Raw genomic sequence first — 19535 nt, forward strand, 5'->3', positions numbered from 1 at the left:
GAAGATTAATCCAGCAATGAAATCCAGCAAACAGCTACCGCTAAACTTAATGAAAGATTTACTTATTTCAGCCAGTTACTTAGCTCAGCTCTTTACAACAGTTTTAGCTGACAGATCTAAAACATCCACGTTCTGTGAAGCTAAAAATTGCCAGAATTTCTTTAGGGAAAAATATCAGACAGCACCCTAGGCTCAGGTTAGATGGCTCTGAATTAGCCTGATTAAACTAACCTGTGACTGGGGAGGGACAACACAACAGGAATCCAAGCTATTCTCTTCTCTTGTCCTCAAAACAGGAAGAGATGAAAAAAATCGCAGGAGACGAAAATAAGTTTTCCCAAGAACTAGCTTTGATTTCTGAATAAATATTGCACTTTATATTGTGACTATTCTGCACTGTACATCACATTTAAATATATTTCTGCCAAAGATTCAAAGATGCGCAACCACTACAATGATTCCCTTGAAGACATAAGAACTGGCACATTACTGTTAAGGAGCAGACATGCAAATAAAATAAACAGATCATTTCAGTTAGTAACGTGACTGGTCTTACATATGCTGAGCTAAAAGGAGAACAACATTTAGTCTCTTTTTCGTAAGAAGCCACGTCTCTGCATTCTCCCCTAATTGTTACTTTGTCCTGTTTAAAATCCATCCCTTGCCCAGAGAAAAATAGTTTTCAAATTCCTGCATGTGTTAAATGAAACGTGCACTGTTGAACCCCATCTCTTCTTAACAAAGGAATGAGAACTTTCAGAGTAGGAGGTCATGGAGAAGACAGCACGTTTGTGACTCATCCAGCATGTTGTATTCATCTAGCTCTGACAGCTGCAGAAATAAGATTGAAAAAACCTTTATATAGATCTTGCAGAAATACTGTAGAAAATATTTATTATCCTGTAGGTACAATGTACCGAGAGTTCTGTTAGCTAAGGCAGTTTAGTCATCTATCTTAAGCAAGCAACCTGATGATACATATGCTTGTAACATACAGTGCCATAAGCAATTTCTTAAAGTTTCCTAACAACGATACACAGTGTAGCAAGAAAGCAACAATCCCCAAAGCAAAAAGGCAAACAAAATGCCCTACCAGCAGGCCAGAACTTCAGCGTCTTCAATTCTGTTCTCAACATATCACACAAGGTGCAACTTGTCTAGACACTCTAGCATAAGACGAGGGGAAGAGGCCTTTATTAGTAAGAGTTTGGAATGGTCATCCATAAACGTTACAGGAAACAGAAATCACGTATGTGCATGTGAAAACAGACAGAAATGTATACTTTATTCAGTATCATCTTTACAAAAGTTTATTGCCAGAGAGGCCAAGTAGCTGCTTCTCGGCCTTTTAAGACTTAACAGTTCCCTCCTTGTTCAGTCATTGGATGTTGCTGCATCAAATACCTCTAGAGGACTCTATCAGAGGACTAAATGCATTGTGGAAGAATCACTGAATCAACCAACACTTGCAAATCTAAACAAAACCAATTCACCCTCAAAGCCCCCTGCTAACTCGTATAAGGCCTCATCATTGTTTGCAGAGCTACCAATCAATTCTTCTGAGACTGAGCTTGTCTGAAGTTTCCTACAAGGACTGGTAGAAGTAATAAGCCAAGATCCTGATCCTACAGTAACACAGATGAACAGTTTTACAAGAAATGGGGTTACTTACATCTGCAAGTACTTTCAAGATCAGGGCTTAAGCCAGCCAGAATTAACTGACACGATACTTGCAGGGCTGCACATTCCAAACTTATGAAACCGCTGGATAATCTGACAAAAAGAGTAACCCAGTGTCTAACATCTCATGCCAGACAAACCGAAAGATATGCCAACACTAAGATAACATCATCAAGGTAAAACTCATACCCTATTGCTGCAGTCCCAACGTATTGCAAGAAACATATTGACAATCTAAGGGCAATGGGCTGAACAGTAAACAATGTAACTACGTAATTTTATGGATGTCAAAAACACTTTTCCTGCAGGTAAAACGACAAACATACGCGTGCCTTTTGGTCTGAACTTGGTTTTTCATGTTTGTGTTTCAAGGCTTAGTGAAGTAAGTTAACAGCTCTAACGTGTTTCCATTTCTACTTAGCATGCCTTAACCAAAGTAACTGCCACGTTTGGTTTTCCACCAAGAGACGATACTACATGTCCTCTGAAGCAAAAAAAATATAACTAGGAGAATTCTCTTAACACCTTTTTTCATAGGTTAACCTTAAGCTTTCTAATAAAGTTAGATTGGAAGTCTGGACTTAAAAGGCCAGAGCTGCAGGTGTTTATCTGCTTGTGGGAGATGAAAGATTCATGGCAAACTGATTAGACTGGTCTCAAACGCAAGAATTCTCACAGAGACTGACCTGCCGTGGTGCCTGCAATGTTATTCATTCTTACTGGTGAGAAGAACTTCAAAAATCTTTTCCAGAACTGGTTTCTCTGCATCTCCTTCCTTTATAACTTCCAAAAAAAAGCTCTTCATTTTTTGGCCTTTTTAGCCTGAAGTTTGTCATGCTTTGTGGAGAAGTTTATGGAGAGCTGGGAGATTTTAAAACAAAAACATACAAACAGGAAACAGCGTTTAACCCAACACTAAGCTGACCCAGTTGTGACTTTTCAGTAATGGAATATTGGCAAGAGGTTTCTATTAATCAGCTCTCTTGCAACAGCAAGATGGCTCCAGAATGCAGTAACAGAAAGGGAAAGAAACATGCCTAAAAGAAAAACAGCAAGTTAATGAAAGAGCATCTGAATGAAATAAACCGCAGAGGCTCCAGGTACACATTCCTTGTAAAAACAAGAGTAACAGAAAAGGTGTATAGTTCAGACATAAAATTTATTTCACATGCCCATCCCCTGGACCATAAACCACTAAAAGCAGAATGAAAATGCTTTTGAACAAAAGCAACTTCAGGAAACTGAAATGCTTTTCAACTTTTTTTGAATAGAAATTGGCTTTTCACAGCAGGAAGCATATATCAACATATCTAATTATAGTTCAATATAGCATAGTTCAATATATCTAATTTCATACTGGAAACTGCAGTCCTGTCTGCGCATACAGGCCAGCCAGAGCACATACACCAGCAGGAGCAGCTCCTCGACGGCATCTCGGCAATCCTCATCCGCAACGATGAGGTTAGACAAGGCTCAAGGATGGTTCACTCCCGCTACTGACTCATTCTCGGCTAGCATGACAAAGTGCCACAGAAAACACGTTACAGAACAGAGAGAGGGAAACGTTTACCCCCACTTCTCAATCAATTTTGGACACTAATCTCTTCAAGTTGCTACCAATTTGCAGCAGCCTTCCTTGCTCCTTAATGATTTAAGTAGTTAAAATCCTTAAGTTGAACAGAACCTTCACATACAGATGAAAGGGAACTGCCAACCTAGACAGACAGGATAGCGTGTACTAGGTAAGAATAAGAGGGCTTCCAAGTTTGGAAGGGCTTCAGGAATATGAGATCACTAGAAAAATGGATGTGTTCTTACTCCATCGCTCACCTTTAAAAAGCCTTGCCTCATCCTTTAACGCGTAGCTTTCCCTCTCATTGGGAAGGTACTAGGAAGTTATTCCAAACGCTTACAAGACAACGACAAAGCCTGCAGCTCAGAACAGGCTGGGAAAGAGTAGGATCCTTTCCCCCTTTCCTTTCTGAGGGGGAGATCCCACGCACGTCTGAACCGACTCTGTCCCACCTGCGGCCACCGGCAGCAGGTAAAACAGAAAAGCGGCACCGCGTCGAAAGCGTCGACCTTTGGGTGCCCAAGCAGCAAGAGGGAGCCCGGCAGGGAGCCCTCCCTCCGCCCGCCTCAGGCCGGCGGAAACACCACCTTCCCCCGAGCACCGACGACCATCACGCCCCTCTCCAAAGACGCTTGGCCGCCACAGGGGCGCAGCTCGACGCCAGCGAGTTTCTAGAAGCCTCCGCGCCTTATTCCCAGCCGGATTGGGGGGGGGGGGGAAGGTGCCTCAGCGTCGAGGGGTTGCGGGGGGGGGGGGCGGGGGCGGCCGGGACCCCCGCGGCGAGGCGGAGCGGCCGCAGCCGCGCGTGGCGGCACACGCCCTCGCGCCCGCCACGAGGCCGCTCCCGCCGGGGGGGGGGGGGGGGGCGGCAGCGGCCCCCGCTGACTCACCGGACTTCCCCGGCGCCCGCCCGCCCCGAAGCGCCGGGGGAAAGGAGGGAAGAAGGGGGGCACGTGGCAGCGCGCGGTCATTCCCCCCCCCACACACCACCACCACCCGTGGACGTGGGCCCTCCGCGAAGGGGAAGGCGGGGCCGAGCGAGGCGGGGCGGCTCGCGCGCGCCGACCGTTTGGCGGTTAACGCTCCATGTACCCCCCCCCCCGGCGTACCTCAGGGAGCCCGGAGGAGGCGAGCACGGCGGAGGGGGCACCCGCCTCCGCCGGGAGCAGAGGGGCTCTTACCTGGGCAGCGCCGGCGGCGCGGGTCGGGTCGGCTCAGCTCCGCGGGCAGCCGCCGCGCCGGCCGCACAGCGCAGCGAGAGCCCGGCTCGCCGGCAGCCGCCGCGCCCAGCGCCCGCCCCTTCCTTCACCTGCCGCCGCGGGCCCCGCCTCCCGCTGCCGCCCGGCCGGCCGGGGCGGGGGGGTCGCGCCGCCCTCCCTCCCTCCCTCCTTCCTCGCCGCGGCAGGGCCGGGTCCAGCTCGCTGCCCTGCCCGGGCGCGGTCGGGGGCCCTCGGCCGCCGCTGGCTCCGCCCGCGCTGGTCGGTCCCGGAGGCGCCGCCGCTGCCACCCGCCAGCGGGCCGGGCTGCTGCCCGCGGCTCCCCTCCGGCCTAAACGGATCAAGCTTTATCCGGCCGGCAGCAGGACAGCTAGGTGCCTGCCTGCAGGGGGCTCGGGCTGGCGAAGAAGTTGGTGGGGGGCGGGGGGGAATGGCAGCGAAGGGCAGCGGCGGAGGCACCGTGCGACCCCGCTCGGAGGCCGCCTCGGCCCCGGGCGAGCGCGGCCCTCGGCCGGCGGCTCTGGGCTTCCAGGCAGCCCGGGCCCCGCCGGGCACCTGGGGCCTGGGCCGCCTTCACAGCCGCGCCTCGGCCTGCCGCTGCGCCCCGCTCCCCCTTTAGCCGGGTTTCCCCAAACCCCTGGTAGCCAGACCCCTTTCCTGTGGAGCTCGCCCGTACCTCCGAGGGGTGCTGCCTGGTTAGAAAGCTGTTTGTAAAGGGATCTGAAAGGTGGCCGAAAAGGGGACTTTTGATTAAAAATTCAGTTCTTTCTACCGTGCTAAATTTAAGACAATTTTTTTTCCATTCGATATTTTGGATGGGAGGGGGATTTTTTTGCCCATTTTCCTCTTGTTACTTCCCAGAGTTCTTGTTCTAACTGGAAAAGTGAAAAAATGTTTTAAGATGAGCAGAAAATTGAAAGCTTGAAGTGATATTTAAACATACAAAGAATCTAAATTTGAAAAAATCTTAACCAAAAAGCTAGCCAAGAAAAAAAGTTCTGCAGCTCAGAATTTATTTTTTGTCTGTTGTAAAAATGAGATATACAACATAATACTACTACTGAGTATTGTCAGTTTAAACTCCATTTATGCTTTTAACAATGTAAAAGAAAGAGAGCACTCAAGGCAATATTGCTATCTAAGACATTGATCTTTGCATAATTCTGCAGATTCTTTTGCTGATTGATTACGCAGCTAATATTTTCATTTAGCTTGAAAGCCTCTGACATTTGCAATGGTGTTAGAGTGGCTTCTGTGGTCAGAAAATATGGTAGTGAGATACTTCCTATGAATGCCATTTATAAGTATTGTTCTTTGTCTTTCACAAAATTTCAAAGTGCAGAGTATCAAAGAGAATCACTCTTCTGAATACAAAAGGGAATGATTTATGCCAAAACAGATGAAGCCCTATGTTTAAGTATAGCAGAACCTAGCAAAAGCTAGTTAGGAAAGGTGGTTTAGTGTTGAGCCTTGATTCATTTATAACATAAATACAGTGCTGTTAACACCTACTATTTGGCTTGAAGGACTAAAGAAAAGTATCGTTTCTGAGTATAAGGAAGTAATTGCACTGGCAAAACCTGAGAAAAAATGCAGTTTCTTAAACTTTCCCACAACATGCCCCAAAATTGTCACAGTTGCAGCCGGCACCAGCTATTGCCCCGGCCTTAGCTTTCTGTTGCACAAAGACTGCCAGCTGTGCACAGCTTTGGGCAGGCTGTAAAATAGGAGTAACTTCCATTTGAAGACGGAAAGCTGGAAAGCTGGAAAGCTGTTGGTGTAGAGCACTTTCACTGACTTCACTATGAGTTCTGTGTGAGGAGGACATCCTGACTTTGTTGGTGAAATTACAGCATTTGTTTCCTGTCTGACTAAATCCAGAACTTTCAGTCTCCAGAGAAGAAAGATTAGTGCACTGAAAATGTTAAACTAAAGCAGGTGTAGGGAGCCTTCATTTTGTTGGCTGACTTTGTCCTGTGACTTCATTTTATATGGTACAGCCCATGATTAAAATTAGAGTGTATGTTATTACTGGATAGCATAATATGTCAACGTGTGGTCTGCCAAATGTGTTGGAAAGGCACGTTTGGTCCTTAGCAAGGAACAACGTGCCCCACCCCCAAAATGAAAGCTGAACTGAACGAAGGCTAACCTATACACAAACTGTATTTTAGGGTGCCGTGAAAGTAATGCATATTTTTAACTGTAGGTATATATTATTTTCTGATAGTAACGTGCTTTTGATCTCCTCGTGTCTTGCATCAGTGCACCAATTTTGTGTCGTCGATGATAGAGCTGTCCCTTCCCATCACCAACTGGCCAATAATGCCAAGAGTCCTTCGCTGCCTGCTTGCTATTTTCTCTAGAATTGTCGGCCTGGAAGAGACCTCTTGGCTCCTGCATAGGCTGCATCACGTCGCGCACTTTCTTTAGTAAACGGGGTAACTGAGATCCTCCCACCATCCCTCTAGAAGGTGGGACCAGAACCTCACTGTTTCAGGAAACTTCAGGATTTGCAGCCTAATTTTATCTAGAGCAGTGTTACAGTCTGTTCATCTTAATAGCCTTTTCTATATATTTCTTCTGAATTTTTGTCCTTTTACACCTAAACCTAGAAAGCTTTCTGTGTGACCGAAACTGCACGCAGCTTTCCAGCAGAGAATACTGGACTACTTGCTTGTTCCTCCTGGAAGCACTGTACCCAATACCCCTTGTAGGATCACAGTTGCATAATGTCAGCAAATCATAATTATTTCATATTCATTATTATTTTATTTATGATCTTGCTGTTTAAACTGATGAACTCGTTACTTATATCTGCAGCTTTTACCAGTCCACAAGTGCATTATATACTATTGAGTTTATATTATTGTAGTCATCAAAATCACCCAGTTATTTTGAATTGTATTCTCTTCTGTAGTGATGAAACACCCCAACTTTATTTTATCAGTAAATAAAATACAGGCACTTTTTCTTCTAAAGTCACAAATGAAAACAAACAAATGTTCTGTTTAACCTATTAGCACATCTCTATTTGTCCTGAGACAAATGCTTGAATAACTGCATTAGCGATTTCTTTCCAGCCTGATTCTTCCTTTTTCCACAGCCTCTATTGCTGGTTTTGCTCTAAGCAGATCTTTACCATCGTTACATCCCCATGTAATTCATAGGGTACTTTATCAAATATTTTTTTTTAAAATCGAGCTGGATTATGATGTTGCCTTCATCTAAAAAAATCTATTTTCTTGTAAAAGAAAGTTGTCAGATTAGTCGGTCTTGGTATTCTTTTGGGGGAAAAAAGTTGCTCGTTATCCCATTTACCTCTATATCTTTAATTACTTTTTTCTTTACAATTTGCACGTAACTGAAACCAGATTAAAAGGACTACAAAGTGTGAAGATGATTTCACCTCCATTATTCTTAAATATCAAATCTGTACCTCTGGTATAATGAAAAATAGTATATGATTTTCCAGCTGCACTGGATACCCAACTTAACAGATTCATTAAAAATACTTGCTTTTTTATTCGTGATTTTATCAGCCAACTCTTTCAGAATTCTGAGAAAGACTCTCTCCCTCCCTGTGTTGTGGCCCTACTTCCTCTTTCCTTGTTCTCTTTTTATTTATGTGCCTGAAAAACCTTCATCTATTTGTTTTAGTTGTCTTTGCATGTCTAATTTAGCTTCACTTTCAGCAATTCTTACTTCCTGACTTCGCGACAATGTTCACCTTTGCTGTTCAGTCTTTCCGTTTCTTGCAGAATCTGTGCTTATTCCTGCTGTCCTGTTTGTGATGGCTGCCTACCCGGTTTGAACTCCAGTTGCTCTGTAAAAGTTTTTCCTTTGTTTGATTAGGCTTTCATATAGTCGTATGGCACATAAATTATAAAGACACCCCAGTGCAAGCTGCCAGCACCAAACTGAGCATCACCCAAAATGCAATTAAAAATTGTTTTTTGTTTTTAATTGTATCGGTTACTCTGTAAAATACGTGCTAAAACATGCTCAGCCCCAAGAAATGGACACATTTATGTCAAATCTCATGAACTGATATTCTATCTGAAAGACATTAGAGAATTCTTGTACAACTATAAAAATACAGAAGTGCCAGATTAAGAGCTGGTACCGTGATATAAAAAATGTTCTGCTTTCAGGTTCTGGACGGGGTTAGCTATTTAAATGTGCAAGATACCTTGTGCTTTAAATATGCTCAGGTATTTTTCAATCCACTGTTCTACCCCAGAGTTACAGCCAGTTTTGATTCTGCTTCCTGCTGTTTCTTTTCGTTACTATCACAATCTGGGAATGCAAACTGAAATCACATGAGTCAGGCTCAAGAGACAGCATCACAAGAGACCCTAATGGGGCCTCTCAGTAAAAGTGCAGTACACATAAATAATAACGTTTGCTTTGAAAGGTTATTTGCTCTGAGAGGTACAAACATTCTGAGTGTCCTCCCCAGTATTAAAATGACAATATATTTAGGTGTAAAGAGGGCACATAGCTGTGTTAATTAGAAGTGCCAGAGAAAGATGAAAAATATTTAAGTTCCAGAGAGAAAGACATCTAAAAAAGAGCAAGTGTTTTCATTAACAGTGTTCTCTACGATGTTTGTAGGACCCTTACCAAGTCTTTGGTAAAAATAAAGCCTCTGTTTTTTTTTTTTTTCCTAGTGCTGACAAATACTGCAATTAATTTAAGTTACATAACCTGTTTCAGGGCCCAACCATATCCCTGCAGAGACAGAGTAATTCATAATGGATGGAGGAAGTATGCCAGAAAAAGCAAGGCTTCATGAAGGCATTTTGCCTATTTCTGTCACAATTTCTGGCTGAAGCTTTAAGGAAATAAACTCACTATTAATTGTGCAACATGTTTGGCCATTTGCTAGTATGTCCTTCCTTGTCTTCAGTGTTACAGTCTTGCTGAAGCACAGGGTGACAGGAAAGTGATCTGTCTGGGGTCATTAATGCTGCTGCCAACATAGATTATTCCCTTTCTTCTTTGCTGCACTGCATTGGCAATCAAATCATGTCGTTCCTCTCTTCGGAAAACAGCGGTCTCTTCTGACTGTTTTTCAGTGTGTTTGTGTTGAAGCAATTATAATCTGGGTTTAGTGTCTACATAACTGAGTTTTGTCATGGGAGATTCAGGGATGTCAATTTTACTAACATATCCTGCAGTTGCATGGATTATCTAGGGAGAAAATTAAAATTATTTTAAAAATGTGGATTTGTAAGAATTCTGGGAAAGCAATCTGTCACATATCTGGTCTTCAGAGGATAGCTGGGATTTTGAGCCTGTATGATTATACTTAAGTGAGGAGGAGGCCACTATTGAGGTGAGAAAAATGCATTTTCCTTAACTTGCCTCTTCTTGTTGGTAGAAAGGATGGACTTTTCCCACATGACCTCATCTGGCTACCTATGTTCTGATGAAGCAGGTGAAAATCACCAGAGTTTCCGTCATATCTTCCAAGGTAGTATTTCTTCCTTCTGCATTCCAGAATGCAGTAATCAGTTTAACACTGTGCACCTAAGTAGAAATCACAGTAAACACAAAATCTGCTTATAGCAACAGTGAAACTAGTCTCCAGATAATTGCTCTTTTTTTTTTTCCCATTTGGAACTGAGCAAATGGAGTGTACCAGCAGCTGCAAGGGCAAAGAATCCCAAATACCATGCGGTTAAACGTCCAACATACAATTCATGATTTGAGTGCACCATGCTGTGCTGTGATCTCCTCCTACTCTTTCCAGTCTCTTACAGAAAACTGCAAAGTAACGGAAATTGTCAGAACAATTCCAGTCTGTGACTAAAATTATTTTCATGTTGTCAAAGCAATGTAACTTTTAGGGCTGTGAAGTTTCCAGTAGGAAATTACTGCTCACGTAAATAAAACCTTTTTATCATGGCTCTTATCAAGAAGATGTAAGGGTAGGACATTAAGTCCAGCACAGGAATACAACCTTTCAGAGCTGTTCAGCTCCAGCTGTGCATGAAATAAAAAATTTAGTGGTGAAGGGTTTTAATATCACGTCAGGGGATTTAGGTGCGAAATCATCATTGAAAGAATAGGAGAGCAGGCATCTCTCCGGAGCAGGGCTGATCTTAAGGCTTAAGAAAGGGGAGCAGCCGAGGGCTGAAGACTGCAGCAGCGTCAGAACAGTTCTGGAGAGGTGCAACCCTCTTGCCTGCTTATGCCAGAAGGAGATCTGAACTTCCTGGTGGGGGTGGCAAAACTCTAGTGAAGGGAAAACCAAACCAAACCAAACCAAACCAAACCAAACCAAACAAACAGAGCTGTTTCCAGCTTTGCACTGCTGGAACACCACTGTATAATATCACCGAGTCTCCCTTACCCTGCCCTTTGGCCGTGCTGATACCCTTTTGTCTGTTCTCAAGTATTTCTTCATATGCAGACTACACTTTGTACATCCTATAGTTATCCTTAAATCCTTCATAGATGGCACAAAGACTATTTAACTCTCTTAACTGTTGCTTTCAGCTTCTTTTTAGCGAGTTTGCCCACTTCACCTAATTATCCTTTTAAACTGAGAAGAAAAATTGTGGCAGATTTTCTGTTGCTTATTAGTCCTGCAAGCGTGTAGAATATATTACAGCATACTCTAAAAAACTGACACAAACCCAAAGGAAGAAAATAGAAAAATTAAATGTAAAAGCACAATAAGATAGGCCAGAACTGTTATTGAAGGGCAACCTGCAAAAAGTACAAGAACTAACAGTAAATCCTTTTTCAAGCGCATCAAAGGCAAGAAGTGGTACCAGAAAATCAGTAGAGTCAATATATGATTAAGGTTTAAAGGTACACTCAGAGAAGAGGAGATCATAGCAGAGCACAACAGAAAAGCTAAATAAATGTTTTAATTCTCTGAAAAAGTTCTGGGAAGTTTCTATGCAGGAAGCTGTCTTTATGGGAGAGTTATTAGAGACTGTGAGAAACTGAAGAGTAGAAAAGGCTATAGTTTATATGGAGAAAATAAACCAATAGACAATGACCAGAACTAGGCTGGATTCTCCCAAGAGTTCTAAGTAATTATAGCTAAAACTGTGGTGTATAACTTCTTGCCTAAATAAACATCATTTTACCTGAGAAGTGAAAGGTAATAACTGTGATGGCAATTGTTTTTAAAGGTTCCAAGACGCAGGGAGCTACAGACTGGTAAACATGAAACCCAGACTGGAGTAAATTAGTAACCAAGACTGCAATAAAACTATTAGGAGAGGCAATAAAGATTATGTTTTAATGAAGTGTCAGTATAGCTCTTGAAAAGAAAGAGGAGTTACACCTCACAGATAAATCTGCTGGAGTTCTCTAGAGGAGGCACTAACCGTGTGGAAGGGAGGCCTGGTTGCTACAGCCGGTTTGGACTTCCCCAAGGCAGTCAGTGCAGGTCCTCAGCAAAGGCTTTGAAGGAAACTGAGCAGCCCTGACAAAGAATACCTACCTCCACACAGCAAAACGATTGGTTCAAAGACAGGAAAAAGAAGGCAGAGGTCAAACGGCCAGTTTTCACAGTGAAGGGAAAGCATTTTCCTTCCTTGGGAGTTGATGCTGGAACTTGTTCAACATAGTCACACATGATATGAAAAAAGTACCGTACTGCAAAGCTTACTGTGAGAAGGGAGGTGACAAATGTGCTATATTAAGTTATTTGGGGTAGTAAACGTAAATGCTGATGGTAAGGAAGGACTTTATAATACTGAGCAATGGAGCAAGGTGAAACCCAGTGTAAATAACTGTAAAAATGTTCCTAACTTAGCATATAAAATGATGAGCCCTGAGCTGCCCATTACCATTGAGGAATAAACTCTCCAGTTATAATAGCCCCAAAAAGCTGGTGGTTCAATGCTTGGTAAGAGTCGAACTGCAAACAGAACATTAGCAAGTATGAGCAAGGGAATAAAGAACAGAGCAGAGGACACTCTTATGCCACTGTATAAATCCATCAAAACCCACATCTTGGAAACTGCGTGCTGTGCTAGTTTCCATCTCAGAAAGGGTATACGCTAGCACCAGAAAAGGTTGAGAGATGGGTGACAAAAGATCAAAAGAAAGGCTTCCATTTGCGCCTGCAGAAGAGACTGCTGAAGGGCTGAGATATGGCAGGGCTCTATAAAAGGAAGAGCATGCTTGGATAAGGAATAATTATTCACTTTCTCTTCTAATATGTGGAAGTAATCTATGGTTACTCAGAGTTTAGATGGGGCTCAAATGAGCCTGGGCAAGCCCACAGGCGAGACACCCAGCACCAGTTGTGAAAAAGAAAAGACCCCCCTCTCTCCCTCCAGAAAGTTCACCTCTTTGTGGGTGTTGGAGAAAAGATACTGCGCTAGATGGACCTTTCACATCACCACTACAAACATTCTTAACATTAGGATCACAGCTCTCAAAATTCATTTTATAAATTGTACCTTTGTCATTGTGGAAACGTCTGGGCTGCCATTTCTGCAGCCACCTGATAAACTGTACCAGCAGATTCAGCAGGTTCTTAACACCTGAGCCATGGTGTTATATTTTCATCAGGCTCAATCCATTGCCTACTATGTTCAGCATGAATTTTGCTACGGACTTCTGTGAGATTTGGATCGAGGTGGTACTAACACTAAAAGCGCTGCAGAATTATAGTCTCTGAAATGTTTTGTCCTTTTAGTACACAGTTCCAAGTCTTGAATTAGAAATATCTGTGCACTTGATATGATGACTAAACTATAGTGACGTAGCAGTGCTACAAGGATGAGAAAGTTCTATATACAGAAGTATGTAGCAAATTGCCTCACCCTTCAGAAAGGTGGTGTAGAGGACAGCTATGTCTCAAAAGGGCACAGACAAGGAAAGAGAAGCTGAAAGTTCCTTAGAAACCAAACTTAACAACCAGAAGATCCAAAACAGTCCTGTGATTGTGACCACTGCGGACATCTGTCCAACAACTGTGCCAAGAATTCAACTAATAAGCAAAAAACACAGCCAGAAGTGAACAAAGCGGTGTTGTCTTCTTGAAGAAGCTGTCTGGTACTGTGCAGCCTAGCACTGAAGAGCTCGTACTCTGTGAGAAGAATCATAGAGATGACTGGAAACCCCTACACTCCAGATTTAAGAGTGTATTTCAAATGCACTGTTTTCAAGGCAAGTTTACTCATCAAACTATAACAGTCCTAAAGAAATAATCTGAGCCCTGAACTGGGAGTAAAGAAACAAGGGAGATGTAAGTTGGCATCTTCTATGACTCATCGCTTGAAGATAATTTTACTATCCCTCAGCGAACAAAACACTTTACGATTAAGTTACTTAATAAATGGAATCCATGGGCCATGTAGTCATAAGGCAGAAACAGATTTGATGTAGGATGAATGGCTATAAACAAACACAAGGGACGTAGTAGAGTTATAGGAAACAACTGATGCTAGAACTACGGGTTGTAAAGCATGGCAACATGAAATAAGGACATAGGAGGAATAACACCAACCTGCTCTTTGGAGCCTATTCAGCTTGACTGTAATATTTCTCTGCATATCAAGAACAGATAATAATAATATTAATAATAATGGTAAGCCAAAACAGTAGTCACAAAGCATACAGTTACCTGGGCAACTGCAAGTCTATAGTAAAACAGTTTCAGAAAACATTTAGGCTACTGAACCACTGGTAAAATAATACGAGAAAAGTTTCAGGGTAAAATAAAATTGTCCTTGCCTGCAAGGTTTCATTTTTACTGCCAAAAATCTGAGAGGTTTGAGCTGTTCACATGTCAAACTAATTTGTACACAATCAATCCTCATTTGGTCTCTCCATTGATTTAATTTGTTATTTCAATTTTTGATACAATGGTAAAGGATCTTGCCTAATTTTCCAAACCCTGTATTTTTCCAACTAGAGCCAACCACATATTTTCAGAATGACATGAATTTTCCTTCACCTCATTTTACAAACCTGAATGTTAGGAAGCTTATTTTCTGATTATTTGTAAAGCAGTAACGGATCTTATGAAAGGCACAATATAGACAAGTAATTAGTGACTAACTTTTGCCATCCTCATTCAAAGCTAAATCTTTTTCCAGCGTGTCAGGACAGAGTTGTCCAGTGACATGCTGAACCACCGAAGAAAAAGGAGGCGTTTCTCCTCAGTTTCTGCTCAGACAAAACTCACTGATGTCAGAAAACATTTCCAGTGATTTTTCTCCCAGGAAAATGGTGAAATGTTTGCCTTGGTCAGAACTGCTGTGCCTGCGGAAGCAGAAAGGCTCTCTCTGTCTCTGATGTGAACAGAGTGGTGCCTGAAAAAGTCTTCCTGGTATCCTCTTTCATTGCTAAACACTACTTTACATCAGGAATAAAGGATAGCAAAACTGAGGTGACAGAAGCTGTCATTTACATGAAAAGAGCAAATCACACAATGTTTCAGCTTCCTGCTCACATAATATCAATATGCCTCCTTCACTTCGGACCATGGGTGCGCATCGCTAGGTATGCCAATACTCTCTTCTCCCTGTCCTCAGTACTCTTCATAAAATACACAACGAGACTTCACATCTCAGTGGCACGAAGGACAGAAATACTGCTGGTAACTTCTGCTTATAAATCCTGCTTACATAAATCTAGTATGCCTATGACGTATCTGTTCAGGTTAAAAATAAAATATACAAATTATTTCCTACAGCAGCTACATTTTGACAGTCTAGAAATGGTAGCTTTTGAGCCAAACTAAGCACATTAGCCTTATAGATAACAACTGTTTTTAACCTGTGTGAGCTCTCATGGTATAAGCAAAAGGTAGAGACCAAACATCAGGTATTTCACAGGGAAAGGCTTGCTGTTGCCCTTCTCTGTGGATGGGGCAGGGCTTCTGGAAGGCTTTCTCCTCTCCACTCATATTCAGTGATTTGACTTAGGACTGTCCTGCTGACGCTCAGTTCCTGGTTGCTGGAGTTTTCCCACTGCATCAGATGCCTCTATTCAGGCAATGGTATCTTATCTCTAGTCAATATTTCTAAAGGGCTGCTCCATTCCTGCAAATGCCCCCACCTCTGCTCGATCGAGAGACTGAACCGCACTGATGAGATTTCCACTGATGACGATGGAAGCCGAGTTCACAAATAGACTCCTCCACTTATCAACCTAAATTAAGGTGCGTTAATCTGACTCTCACTCAGGGGACTTAATTCAGTTGCTTAAACATTTGCATTTTATACCATTTGAGATTGCCCTAGGGTATTCTAAAGTTTCACATGGAGCTGCCAGGGATGACACAGGAACTCTGGAGCTGCAGCTGGAGATACGGCAATACAGCTCAGAGCACCTCAGCCGGTACTGAGTGCCTGCCTGAATGAAGTTCCGGATGTCAGTGTGCTCCCAGCTACAAATACGTATAGTTACCTGCATCAAGCCTAGGCTTTGCTACTGTGCTGAAAATAGGATGTGCTTGTCATTTCCTCCTGCCTTTTTTTTTTTTTTTTTAATTTTTGCAGCCTCTGCAAAAAGCCTGTCCACTGCATTCTCCATTGCCGCTGTGGTCAGCGAGGCTGAGATGAAGGTCAGGTTCGCAGGGTCCGGCAGATTCGTGCAAACCCACAGTCTGACCTCAGAGCTTTCTGAAACATAAAAGGCTTGGTGGCCTCCCTGCTGCAGACATCTGCAGCTTGTCGTGGGATCGGTAAGTATTCCTAGCTGTGCCTCCAGGCAGCTCACTCACATGCATGGGGAACATATGATATTCCTTGAACTCCAACTGGCATTGCTCATCATGAAGATATTTTTCCCGTAGCAAAAATTATGCGTATGGGTATGGTCTCAGCAAATGAGTACCAAGGCTCTTGTCTCTTCCGGGTCCCAGGTGACCCAGGTCCTGCTGTGTGCGAGACAGCTTTTCTCAAGGAAGCGCATTCATTCATAAGGGGATTGTTTTCCAGCCTGTCAGAGATGATCAGTTTTCGTAATAGGTTGCCAAGGGGCAAGTGACTGCTAGAGCGTGGCATGACATAGTGGAGCGGTCTCTAAAGCTAACCGAGTTGCTGCTTGTCACACCTATGGGAGACTGGGCAGTCCACAGGAGCAAGATGAGCACAGGTCGCGACCCTCCAACAAAGAAGAAGAGCCCAGCACACACTAACTTCTAATCCTGACCCAGGATTATTGGCTTTACCTCAATCCAGATGCAAACTAAGATGTTCTGCTGCACAGGTGGACTGACACAAAATGTGGTGCCAACCCCAACTTTGTAACACAGCCTGAGCTGCAAGACTGAAGATACACAGCTAGACCCGATGTACATTCACTGCCAAGCGAACTCCTGAGGAAGGTAAACAGAAAGAGAAAATGAGTTATCTGGGGAGGGAACACAGTCCTTTGTGCTTATCTGCTTCACGTAGCATGCCAAAATAGTGTGTCATGCAGTACGTCACACAACAATTACCGCTAACAGAGTCATAACTGATGCACGAGCCATGGTTTCCTTTTTTTGCACAAAGAACACAAGAGACAAAGCGTGCAACACACAACCACCCAAACTAAGAAAGAGGATGAATTACTCCGCAAGGATGTGTTTGTAATATGTGAGGAGAAAAAGCTCTTTTGTTATGAAATGCCTTAATTTGAGAATCTCTGCTTGAAATCTAATGCACTGGGAGAATTCCTAAATTATACTGATGATAATTTTCAAGTGAAGAAAACAAACGAAAAAACTTTTTGGACTAGAAGTTTGTCTAGGAATCAGGAACCCACTAGGGAAAAACAAAGGGCAGTCCAAAGGAGTAGTACATACATATGTGTATATACGCCAGAAAAACATGTTTCCAAAATAAAGAGAAAGAAACATTTTAGTTACAGCCATATGCTTAGGCAATGCTGAAACGAATGTAGTGATAAGAAATTTTAAAAAATAGGAATTGAAAATAATAGGTAATTAGACAGTAGTCAATAAAAACAAGAAGTTGTAAAGCACAGACAATTGTTATGAAAGACTAAAATTCTGAAGAGGTTGGCAGCAGAGTTAACATAGCAAAAAGAAATTTTGTACATGCCTCAGGAAGAAAATAAACTCCATACATGGCAGAAGGCCCATTACTCAAAGGAAATGATAAAACTGTTAATAACGATTCAGGAAATGCAGAAGTTTTTAATGGTTTCAGTTTATGTTTGGAGGAAAGGATATGATGTACCGATATCATATGAAGATGATGAACTACAGTCAAATTAGTAAATGAGTCAGATGGTAAAATGTGCCTGCTGGGATAACGAGTGTTACAGCAACAAGCCTGCGTTATTTGCACCCAGGAATTCTGACAGAGCTGGCTATGGAGTACCTGTGACCTATCGCTATTTCTCGGTATATTTTGGCATTAGCAATATCAAATCCAGCTACAGTGAAATTCTAAAAGGCTGGAAGAGTGTGACTGTTGTGCCAACATTCAAAACAAATTGTAGGGGTGGTCTGTGCAACTGAAGATTTGTAAGCTTGTCAGTCTCAGGTAAAACAGCGGAAAAACAGTTAATTAAAATAAAGCATAGATATGTGTCCACCAGCATGGTTTTGTAGGGGGGAAAAAAAAGTCTTGCTAAATAAATCAGATCCCTCGTTGCAATTTTAGTTTCAGCTGATAAAGGCAACTGACACAGTAAGCAAAGGCTTTTGTGAGATGATTGAATTAGTACAATTCAATATGTACACGACATCTTGATATAATGTGGCACTATAAAATACAAACAATCCAAACATTACATGGATTCAAAATTAGTTGAAAGATTTCCAAATGCCCTTGGTGGGAATCATCATCATACAGAGCATTTCTGGCAGGTCTCGATAACAGACTAACACTATCGAATATTTCCATCACTGACATGCAATTAAAGAGAAGATTACTATCGATAAAATTTGCAGATGACACAAACATTCACACACCCCTAAATAAAGAAGAGCCCAAGATATTTACATTAGTGGTATGGACCACTAACACCTACAGAGTGGAACAAATTCTTTAGGGAAGCAAAGTTTGCTTCTGCTGCTACTAGCAGATTAGGACTGATTGCTTTACTGGAAAACATGCCTCAGGTAAATACCAACTACGCTGTGCTCTTTACTAGTACCAATTATCTTTTAATGAAATGCAAGTTATTCCTTACCCACCTTCCTGAATGAGTGCTAACATTTATATGAATGCTCACATAGAGTTACAGCTACGGATAAAAACTGAGAGTAACTTCCCCAGAACATGTTTCCGAATCTGCCCTCCAATTTTTGTTACGCTCTGCACGGCACCTAAGGCCTTGAGAAATTTCTCCCAGAACGTAACCTGTTTAAATCTAAATTCATCATCACCTTTCTGGCAATTTGCTACAGATTCCTAGTGATTCTTTTAAGCTGGGATTAGGTGTGATGGAAACGAAGCTTTGGCACCAAAATATCCTTTTTACCGCTGTATCTAACTGTAATGTGTCCATCTGGTTAACAGTCTGCTAGTCAGCATACTCAGTTATACAGTATTCTCACTTCTGGTGAGAGACCTTTGGCAAAGGTCTCTCACCAGCAAAAGGACAATATCCTGTGTTTTCTGTAAAGGCATCCTTTCTGCCCTGATGGCAGATGGACTACAGTGCATCTTCTCAGGAGGCTTGTGGTACACCTCTGCTCCCTTTAAACTTCAGGTTCGTCAACATTCGCTATGATTTTCCACACAGCTTGCAGCATTACTGGATGTACTTTACTCTTCTCCTGGACTTTCTGATGCATTTTTCCTCCAGGGCTCCATAATCTGTTGCCAAATTGTATTTTATGTTTTTTAAAGGACAGCTAGAAGACAGAAGAAGTTGAAACAAGAAGAATTATTCATAACTAGTCATCCCTGTTCCACCCATACATAATTGATCATAGCTTTGATGAGCAGTATTTCATTTTCTTTCCTCTATGTTTTATAACCAGAGTGAAGTGAAGATAACCCACTTGGAAATGTCTTTCTTTTAGCCTGTTTTTTAAGGATGCTTTTTATGCTGCTGTGCACACTGTTTCATCTTTTCCCTGGAACATCTTTGTTTGCCAGCACTGAGAGCTATAC

The 19535-nt window shown here is 42.6% G+C and overlaps 1 protein-coding gene across 4 annotated transcripts in view; it reads right to left on the reverse strand.

Moving 5' to 3' along the window:
• The window catches only part of SH3BP2 (SH3 domain binding protein 2), a 37987-nt gene extending 33410 nt beyond the window's left edge, over positions 1–4577 (reverse strand). Inside the window, exons 1-2 of one of the 4 annotated variants that reach the window (XM_068943525.1) lie at positions 4435–4560; positions 2367–2541 (exon numbers count right to left, since the gene is read on the reverse strand). The gene's annotated coding sequence lies outside the window, so the exon portion shown is untranslated. Of the gene's footprint in view, positions 1–2366; positions 2542–4434 lie in introns of all 4 variants that reach the window. The other 3 variants (XM_068943524.1, XM_068943529.1, XM_068943526.1) reach the window with 3 other exon arrangements.
• Between the last annotated feature and the right edge of the window lie 14958 nt (positions 4578–19535).

Source organism: Struthio camelus, chromosome 4, assembly GCF_040807025.1.
Source record: "Struthio camelus isolate bStrCam1 chromosome 4, bStrCam1.hap1, whole genome shotgun sequence".
NCBI classification, from domain to species: domain Eukaryota; kingdom Metazoa; phylum Chordata; class Aves; order Struthioniformes; family Struthionidae; genus Struthio; species Struthio camelus.